General features: G+C 39.9%; 1 non-coding gene across 1 annotated transcript; it reads right to left on the bottom strand.

The window, feature by feature from the left end:
* Positions 1 to 2,352: 2,352 nt before the first annotated feature.
* Positions 2,353 to 2,425, bottom strand: TRNAV-CAC (transfer RNA valine (anticodon CAC)). The gene has a single exon. It is a non-coding gene; the product is annotated as a tRNA-Val (tRNA).
* Positions 2,426 to 7,896: the final 5,471 nt, after the last annotated feature.

Genomic DNA, 7,896 nt, shown 5'->3' with positions numbered 1-7,896 from the left:
AAATGAACTTCTTATACATGATACTAGATGAACCTCAAAAATAGTATGCTAAATGAAAGAAGTCAGATTCAAAGATTATATATTGTCTGATTCCATGCACCTGAATGACTTCTGTGGAGCAGAGGTCAGCAAACCTTTTCAGTAAAGGGCAGTGTAGTAAATATTACAAGCTGTGTGGTCCATGCGATCTCTGTTATACATATGTATAGATAGATACAGATACATAGATATATTCAACTTTCTTATTAAAAGTATTATATATTCAACTTTAGTGATTGTACAATTTACACACTACCAGCAGTAACTATCTGGGAATAATGACACTTTTATTTTTTTCTGATCTTTATTTCTTTTTCTCACCCTATTATAACATCTAAGGTGCACAGTACAATGCTGCACAAAAGTGGTGATAGCATATAACAGTCTATATTTCACCGTTATGTAAGATATGCTGCACAGAAGTGGTGATAGCATATAACATTCTGTATTTCACCATTATGTAAGATATGAGGTTAAGGAATTTTTCTAGTTCTTGTTTCCTAAAAGTTTTCATCACGAATTTGTGTTAAATTTCATCAAGTGTACTTTTTGATCTACTGAGATAACCATAGGAGTTTCCTGCTCTAGTTTGTAAATGTAATGAATTCTATTTACTAATTTTTTTATATTAAATGAATCTTTCATTCGTGGGATAAACCCAACTTACGTAATGTATTATCATTTTTATATATTACTGGATTCAGTTTGTTAATATTTTGTTTAGGATTTTTGCATCTTTGTTCACACATGATATTGATTTGTAGTTTTCCTTTCTTGTAACATCTTTCAGGTTTGGTATCAAAGTTATACATGCTTTATAAAACTCACAGGGAAGTTTTCTTTTTCTATTTGGTGGAAAAGTTTGTGAGAGATTGGCATTATATCATCCTTAAGATTTATGAAACATTGGCATTATATCTTCTTTAAATGTGATAGAGGGACTTCCCTGGTGGCACAGTGGTTTAGAATCTGCCTGCCAATGCAGTGGACATGGGTTCGAGCCCTGGTCTGGGAAGATCCCACATGCCGCAGAGCAACTAAGCCCGTGTGCCACAACTACTGAGCCTGCTCTCTAGAGCCCGTAAGCCACAACTACTGAGCCCACGTGCCACAACTACTGAAGTCCACGCATCTAGAACCTGTGCTCCGCAACAAGAGAAGCCACCGTAGTGAGAAGCCCACACACCGCAACGAAGAGTAGCCCCCACTCGCCGCAACTAGAGGACGCCTGTGCACAGCAACGAAGACCCAACAAAGCCAAAAATAAATATTTTTTTTAATGTGATAGAATTTGCCAGTGAAGAATCTGTGTGTGCATGTGTGTAGGTATATGCACTTTTAGAACTGTTATGTATTTTCCATGAATTGAACTTTTATAATTATAAAGTAAATCTCTTTATCTCTAATTATGCTTTTTGCCTTAAAGTATCCCAGCTCTTTTACTTTATATTTATGCAGTATAATTTATTCCATTCTTTTACTTTCAACTTTCCTCTGCCCTTATATTTAAGGTGTGTCTCTTCTAAGCAGTATATTTTCAAAATCTTGTCTGACAATCTTAGCCTTTAATTGAAGCATTTGCTTAATTTTCACTTAATGCATTTCCTGTGTTAAGTCTTTGTTTGGTAACTCCACCATTGGATCCCATCTGGACTGTTTCCATTGTGTGCTGGATATTTTTGATTGAGTGTTGGACATTGTGTATGAAAAATTACAGAAATAATTCAAGGCTCCTGATGATGTTATCTTCCTCCAGAGAAGGCTTATTTTTGCTTCTGATGGTCTATTTGGGTAGGGGCACTAAGAATTCCAAATCATCTTAATCCAATAGGGATTTGAGATGATTCAAGTATGAGTTTAAGATCTTGCTGGTCTATTTCTTTCTAGTTTATCCTTAGTCCTAGAATGTAGTGCTCTTTTTTTAAATTTTATTTTATTTATTTATTTATTTATTTATGGCTGTGTTGGGTCTTCGTTTCTGTGCAAGGGCTTTCTCCAGTTGCGGTGAGCGGGGACCACTCTTCATCGCAGTGCGCGGGCCTCTGACTGTCGCGGCCTCTCCCATTGCGGAGCACAGGCTCCAGACGCGCAGGCTCAGTAGTTGTGGCTCACGGGCTTAGTTGCTCTGCGGCATGTGGGATCTTCCCGACCAGGGCTCGAACCCGTGTCCCTTGTATTGGCAGGCAGATTCTTAACCACTGCGCCACCAGGGAAGCCCCGTTCTTTTTTTAAAAAAATATTTATTTATTTATTTGGCTGCACCGGGTTTTAGTTGCGGCATGCAGGATCTTCGTTGCAGCATGTGGGATCTAGTTCCCTGACCGGGGATCGAACCCAGGCCCCCTGCATTGTGAGCTCAGAGTCTTAACCACTGGACCACCAGGGAAGTCCCTCCTTTGTGTTCTGTAAGAGTTGTGAAGGACTGGCATTATTTCTTCTTTAAATATTTGATAGAAATCACCAGTGAAGTCATCTGGGCCTGAGTTTTTCTTTGTGGAACATTTTTAAGTATTAATTCAATTTCTTTACTATTCAGATTCTCCATTTCTTCTTGAGTGTTTTAGTATTTGGGGTCCTTTTGTCTTTGCAGGAATTGGTCCATTTCATTTGTCTGATTTGTTGACATAAAATTGTTCATATTATTCCCTTATAATCCATTTATATATTGTAAATTTGATGGTAAATTCCTTTCATTCCTCATTTTGGTAACTTTTCTTTTTTTCTTGGTCAAGTATGTCAATTTTGTTGATCTTTATAAAGGATTTATTTCACTGATATTCTCTATTGTTTCTCTGTTTTCTATTTCATTTATTTTCCCCTCTAATCTTTATTTCCATCCTTCTTACTTTGGGTTTAGTTCTCCCACCCCCTCATTATTTAAGTGGAATCTTAGGTTATTGACTTGAGATCTTTGTTTTCTTTCACAATATAGGTGTTTACAGCCAAAAATTTTCCTCTAAGCAATGCTTTGGCTTCATCCCATACATCCTGATGTGTTTTGATTTTCATTCAGTGCAAAATATTTTCCGATTTTCCTTGTGATTTCTTCTTTGACCTGCAAGTTATTAAAATTTTTTTTGGTTTAATTTCCAAATATTTGTGGATTTCCCAAATTTTCTTCTGCTGTTGACTTCTAATTAAATTCTACTGTTGTAGGAAAAATACTTTGTATGGTTTTAATCCTTTTAATTTTATTGACATTAGTTCTATGGTCTATTCTGGAGAATATTTCATGTACACCTAAGAAGAATGTACATTTTGCTGTTGTTGGGTGAAGTGTTCTATAGATGACATTTAGTTTAAGTTGGTTGATAGGGTTGTTCCAAGTCTTTTATATCCTTGCTGGATTAGGGTTATCTTTTAAAAACATAAAATAAATGACCTCATTCATATAATCCTCTTGTGGCTTTCTACTGACTTTAGAATAACAGATTTCTCCCACTCCTACCTATCTCTATGCATTCATCATGTACCACTCTCCACTTTGCTCAATTAACGCAATTAGCAAGCTAAAGCTATCCCTGTATCCTGTTATTGATAAGATCCATTATAAAGATACAATTAAGATGGTGTGGTACTGGTACAAGGAAAAATAAACTGATCAGTGAAACAGAATAGAGTCCAGAAACAAATTCACACATATATCATCACCTTTTACATGACAAAGGTGGAAAACTGGTATCGTAAGAGAAGGATGGTTTTTCTCAATAAATAATGCTGGGACAACTGGAAATCCATAAGAGAAAACTTCTACCTTAAATCCTATTTCACACTATTAACAAAAATAAATTCTGTAAGATTTCTGATTTAAAAGTGAAAGGTAAAACAAAAAAGATTTTAGAAGAAAACACAGAAGAACTTCTTCATGATCTTGGTTGGAATATGCAAAGACTTCTGAAACAAAATATGCCAACTATAAAGGAGAACACTGGTAAATTGTATATTAAAATTAAAAACTTCTTTTCACCAAGTATATTCTCACAATACGATACATACAACAAAGGATTCATATCCAGAATAAACCTATTTTAAAAACCAACAAGTCAGTACAAAAAAGATAGTCTACCCAATATAAAAATGGGCAAAACTTGAACAGATATTTCACAAGAGGACAAAGGCCAATAAGCATATGAAAAGTGCTCAACGTCATTACAAATCAGTAAAATGAAAACTAAAGCCACAATGAGATACCACTATGTGCCTGTCAGAATAAAATGAAGAAGACTGACACTACTGAGTGTTGGTGAAAAGTGGGACAACTGGAACTTGGAAAACCTGTTGGGTAGAGTCCAATAAAGCTAAGCATGATGTCTGTACTATGACCCTGCAACTCTACTCCTAGGCAGAGAGGAGTACCCATGCCCCAAAGTTCACAGACTAGAATACCTGAAGCAGTGCTATTAACAGTATTTCCCAAAGTGGGAATGAACCAGACATCCATTGGATAAATAACATGTGGTTTATTCACGCAATGGAATACTATACAGCCATGAAAAAGAACCATGTGCAAATACATGCAACACAAATCTCATATACTGTCGACCAAATAAGCCAGTACAAAAGAATACATACTGTTTGATTCTTTTCATTTAACATCCAAAAACAGACAAAAGTAACCTATGCTCTTAGAAGTTGAGACAGTGGTTACCCTTGGGAGGCAGCTACTGGAAGGGAGCAGGAGGGGCTTCTGGGGTGCTGGTAATATTGTTTGATATGGGTGCTGACTATATGCATGTTTTCCATTTGCGAAAAACACCAACTTTTTAATACATATGTTACTCTTCAATAAAAAGTTAAAACGAAATAATGTGCCTCTGCCTGGATAATCAGCTCAGATTGAAGAGATGATTCCTCTCTCGGCCATCCTCTCCACTCCTGCCACTTCCAAACAGTGTCAGCCCCTAACATACCAACTAGATTTGCTCTAGGTCTGGCTGCTAAAGGAGTAGGCCTACCAAAATGTGAAATCCCAGTTTAAACCTCTGCCTTCCTGTCTATGAATTATTCACTTTTTACTCTCCTCCCTAGTACACTCAAGTGCCCTCCTGCTCTCTCTGCCCCAAATCCTTACTCAGGAGTAAATGCTCCTCTCAGGGAACATTTAAATAAGTATCAAAGTTTTGCACCCAAAGGATGGAGCTCCAATAGTTAATGTTTCCAATTGCAGGTAGAGGATGAGCAAGGAGTCCTCTAGGCTTAACACCCTGGAGGCATGTAACGTGCAACTGGAGTGCAGGCCCGATCTTGGCTTTGCCTTGGGCAACTTTGTGTCCTCTCTGTCTCTCGATTTCCTCATCATTAAAACAGGGATAATGGTGCTTACCTCATACAGTTGTTTTAAGGATCACATATAATACATTTAGAAAAGTGACTGACATAAGGAAGGAACTTAGTAAATGTTAGCTGTCAACATGGCTTTACCCAGGGTATACTGTCCCCAAGAACACATGGCCTAGGGTAAGTCTAGGTAGCAGAGGGCTTTGGAGCGCACCCAAGTCTCGCCAGGCAAACCCAGGCGAGTACTCCTGGGTGCCCTATACTTGTTAGGTAGTGCACTGAGAAGCAGGCACACATGCTCCAGGGCTAAAAGAGAACAGAGGAGGAATTGGGAAGGACATGAGGTGGAGAAGAGTTGGCTGTCCCCCAGCCCCAGTCCCACGTATATCTGCTAAATAAGTTTATCATTAAATAAATGCATGCATCAGCCACTGTTATCGACTGCCTTCAAAGAACCAGAAATGCTGTTGTCAGAGGGTGGGAAATGAAGAAACTTCCTATCAGGTGTGTAGCATCTGATGTAACATCGACCAGGGAGGTGGTTGATATCACACATCCATGTTTCCTGCTTGACCAAAGGGCCATGGGCATTATGGTACAACTGTTATTACAGGGCCGTGGTCCCTGGGTCTGGCCTCTACTTTGAAAACCTGAGGTAGACAACAGAAAGGCAGTTCCTATCAATCATGTTCAGTAGCTACAATATTTACACTGGCAGTTCTTCCCCACAGGCAGATTTGCACAAGAAGCCAAATCCTCATTAGGATACTTGAAGACTTACCAAAATAACATAATGCAATAAACTAAGACAGGCTGAATAAATACCCAGAAGAGCTAAAGGGACTGCAGATCTGGACAGCTGACAATGCTTCTGTGGTCTCTCCTCCGCTGATCCACATCACTCCCACCTCCAAGCCCCTCTCACTTGTACCCCTCTGCTCTGATGCCCTATAAATACTATTAACGTGAATTTAGGCAGCAATCATACTTCCTCAATTTCCAAGTTTGGGGGGGGGTGGGCTAGGAAACCCTGTACTGATAATCTACCTTTCAGAGTCATCACAAAGATTAGTTAACTTAAGTCACAGTCTCTAATCAATCCTTCTCTCTCTGAAGGCAAATTTCTCTGGGGAGTCACACTGGAGTGGAGGCTTGGTGGCTCAAGTGCACAGTCACCACCCGCAGGTTAGGACACTCCCCTTGGAATGCAGTGGGAAACGGCCAGGTTCTCTCCCTGAACACTGGCTACGTGGGGCCCTTGCTTTATTGGATTCCAGGCCCAAAGAGTTCCATTTGTGTGCTCTCAGTTATACCACAACCAGCCAGGTTCCCAGTCCATTCCTCACGATTTCTTTCCACAAATGCTGCAGCTGATTATCACTTCTACTTTCATCCTCAGAGGACAAACTGAATGGCAGGTCTGAAAGTGCCCTTGAGCCACTTCCAGGAGCAGCTTACATCACTGGCCTGACAATGAAAAGCCATCCTACCTCTCCTAACAGTTTCCACTAGTCTTGGATAGTCTTGGATAGAAAATCACCAAATATTTAGAGTGCAGGTGTGTGTGGAGGAGTCCCACAAGCTTGGTGGTGATATCACCCTGGTGATAGCAGTTCTTCTTCAATCACTGCCCAGACACCTAACTGCAGCAGGAGACGTCAGGGAGGAAGAGCAGAGAAGGCAACAAGGCCACCAAAGCTCGAAGGGCAACGGCTGGGATGCCGCACCCTCTGGCGAGGCTCCACACACCCCTCCACACATGCCAGCCCGCTCAGACCGAGAGCCCACTCCAGCTCTCTGTGTACCTTTCTATCCACTAAAGGCCTGGGGACCCCACCTTCCTTTCCTCTTGGTTTTGCCATCACAAATTACTCCACCCTTTGGGGATTCTTCTCTCTCCCAAATTACCCATGGAGTGGACAGAGCAGGAGGAGGTTAAAAATATGCCTTGAGACTTACTTAGAATAAACTAAGACCATTACATGAGGACAGTGGTAGGAAATAACAGAGAAGTTTTTCATACTCTACCCAAGCTATCACAATACTTTCTGGCACCTCCCCCAGAACTGAAATGAACCTGGACATGTAACACCAAGAGCTCACCACCCCCACCTCCCCAGCACCAGCACCAAACCTCAGCTGGCAAATGGCAGCCACCAGGCAGAAGTGCTACTGTTTATTTTCCCCAATGACTTATGGTGAACCACCACTAAGGCAAATGACCATTTTTGTAAACTGGTAACAGTCTGGGGATGGACAGATTGTGGAAGGAACAGAAGTTAGGTAACCTGTGTTGTCCTGCTAGAAGGTCTGCTACTCTAACACCATGAACAATCAACACACATAAACAAATTCAGAGACTACAGTTTTTTAACAAGTTCTCCGGATAATTATAGAAAGAAATGTCTTTTAAAACCATGCATGAAATAAATGATTTTTAAAGGAGCATGTATAAATTGCTCTGCTTTACTCTTTAAATTTTTCACTACATATAAAAAACTGGCAAGTTTTCTAAATGGTGATAAATTAAGGACAACAATTGACACTGGTGTCAGTTTCCGAAGAGTCACACAAGAAGCC

This window comes from Eubalaena glacialis, chromosome 15 (assembly GCF_028564815.1).
Source record: "Eubalaena glacialis isolate mEubGla1 chromosome 15, mEubGla1.1.hap2.+ XY, whole genome shotgun sequence".
In the NCBI taxonomy this organism is placed as follows: domain Eukaryota; kingdom Metazoa; phylum Chordata; class Mammalia; order Artiodactyla; family Balaenidae; genus Eubalaena; species Eubalaena glacialis.
This window is presented reverse-complemented; position numbering and strand designations above follow the sequence as displayed.